This window comes from Ciconia boyciana, chromosome 2 (assembly GCF_034638445.1).
Source record: "Ciconia boyciana chromosome 2, ASM3463844v1, whole genome shotgun sequence".
Classification (NCBI taxonomy): domain Eukaryota; kingdom Metazoa; phylum Chordata; class Aves; order Ciconiiformes; family Ciconiidae; genus Ciconia; species Ciconia boyciana.
This window is the reverse complement of record NC_132935.1, coordinates 138,039,160-138,041,579: the sequence shown is the minus strand read 5'-3', so window position 1 is coordinate 138,041,579 and position 2,420 is coordinate 138,039,160.

Genomic DNA, 2,420 nt, shown 5'->3' with positions numbered 1-2,420 from the left:
TGTTGTTAAACTTAATGTTGGGTTTAAAAAGAAAACAAAAAACAACCCCCAGAGTCATTACTGACAAAGGAATAATTCAAGACTGTTGAAAATGAATGGGTAAAGACTTTGATGGTGTCATTCTACTTTGTTTTTTAGTAAACTTTTGAGTACAGCTATTAAAATCAAGATTGTAGAGTTGGAACTACGTGAGAAGCTGAGCATGGGTTTGGGCAGCCTGATGTAAATTTTCATAATTTTTATTGTTTTAATATACTGTGTATCTAAGATACTTGTGTTAATATCTTGGGGTGTGTATAGTTAGTGCGCAGGCTCAGTAAGCAATGCAGTAGTTACCTGAGTCTCCAGAGCACTCACAGTTCACATCAAAGTTATGTAAGGGAGAATAAAACAATTCTTTCTGATGTAATTATGAGACTGACTTATAACAAAGCTATTAAATTGTTTCAGTGGGATAGTTTGCACAGTGAGAATTTCCAGGGTTATTATCAAACATGGTGATTGTAAATTTTGGGTCCAAAGTTGCTTGACTTCTGAAGGCTGACTGTTCTAAGGGTTAGGTACAAAACTTTTTATTAACTAATTAGGGTAATTTTATTTCTAAATTAGATAAGATGCAGCTGTAAGAAGGTATTATTGAGACTGTTGCATTGTAATGAAGAATACTTTTTTTTTAAAATAGATGTTGTGGTTTTTATGCTGCCCATCTCCTGGAAATAAGCTATATAAAATGAATTAGCAATAAAGACTATGGAAAAAGGCTGTTGAGTAACTTCTTGCAACTAACAATCTCTTATTCTATAGTACTTCAGTGAAGGTATATGTCTATATTACTCTTTTCTTTATCAGCCTTTCTTAGGTGGACCTAATTGGGTGAGTGGGGGAAAGAATATCGATGATGGAAGACTGATTTAAAAGGCATTAAGTAACCATACAAAAAAACCCCTCCTCAGTTTGAATGCTATGAGCACTTATTCTGAATGTCTATGAAAAATTTTTGAACCTAAACTGTCAGTTTCATATAACTGTTGGTGAGGTGAAGATGTCAGCTTTTGGCTTTGGAGGACTTCTGGAACTGGAATAGTCAATTCTGATGACTTACTGTAGTTACATTCTGAAAATTATTCTTGAATCTGGGCACTTAAAAGTAAACATTCTTTATTACAGCTTACAATCATAAGGGAAACTAGTTCACAATTGACTTTAATCTTCCTAGAGTATAGATGAGGTTCAGTCCTGTGGCTGATAAAATGCATACAGAAGCTGGTCTGATAGTCTGAAAATATATAGGTGATAACTAAAGACCAGGATAGTGGGGAGCTGGTTAGAAGCAGAGGGGTAAACTCTACTATGTTATCTGTTGTAGAAAGATTTGTTGATATTGGAGGGTAGGGAGAGAATTCTGATTTAAACCATGTCAGATCTGAAGTCAGCTAGCAAGTGATATGGGTTTTTTCTTCTAGGCCAAAGTATTTACACCTAGAGTGTTGGTTTTGTTTGTTTTGGGTTTGTTGTGGCTTGGGGTTTTTTTGTTTGTTTTTTAAGTGGAAAAAGAAGAAAACAGCTCTAGGCAGTTATTGATATCAATTTAAAACAAATTTTTCTTCAAAGGATAAAAGGTAATTAACTGGAATGGCACAATGATAAAGTTGGTGACAGTAACGAATGCTGCTTGAACAAGTAGGACAAGTATTACACTGTTTATGCAGTGTTGAGACTCAGACTGACCTTTGAAAGTTTGGCAGACATGCTGAGCAAAAAACATATTTAAATCTGTGGACTTTACCTTGCATGAAATGCTTGGTATTGGCTAATTTAAAATAAAGAATTATGAGTGGAATTATTCTTTCCATGTATGTGGCAGAAGGGGGAAGATACAACTCTAATTTTTAATGTCTGTCACTTGGGATATGTAATGGATGTAGACTTACTGAATGACTAAGAGTTCTCACCTTAAAAAATAAAGGCTGGAGTAAAGATCCTATTGATGAATCCTCAAATTAAGTCAGTTACAGGAGAATCAAAAGCTTAAGGTTCCACATGTGCTAGTATGTCCTTGCAAAGCTGTCAGCATACTACTAAACAAATAAGGCAAGATTTTGAACTTACCTGCTTATCTGAAGAGATGTTATATTAAAATAAGTAGTTAAGACATCTGTTTGAATACTTAACTTAGGCTTGATTTTCTGTAGCTGAGCTTGGAAACATGTTAAGGGAGCAAAGGAAGTCAGTATTAACTCGTATGACTTTGCAAACAAGCTATGAAAATAGATCCAAGTGACAGACCTATAATTATTTCACATTTATTTTTGTCTTGATTAAAAAAAAGGCAAGCCTTTCAGTTCACTGTAAATCAGTAAGTGCAAATTCTTTCCAGAAGGTCAACATGAAGAACTGTAATTTTTTTCTGGTTTGTTTTC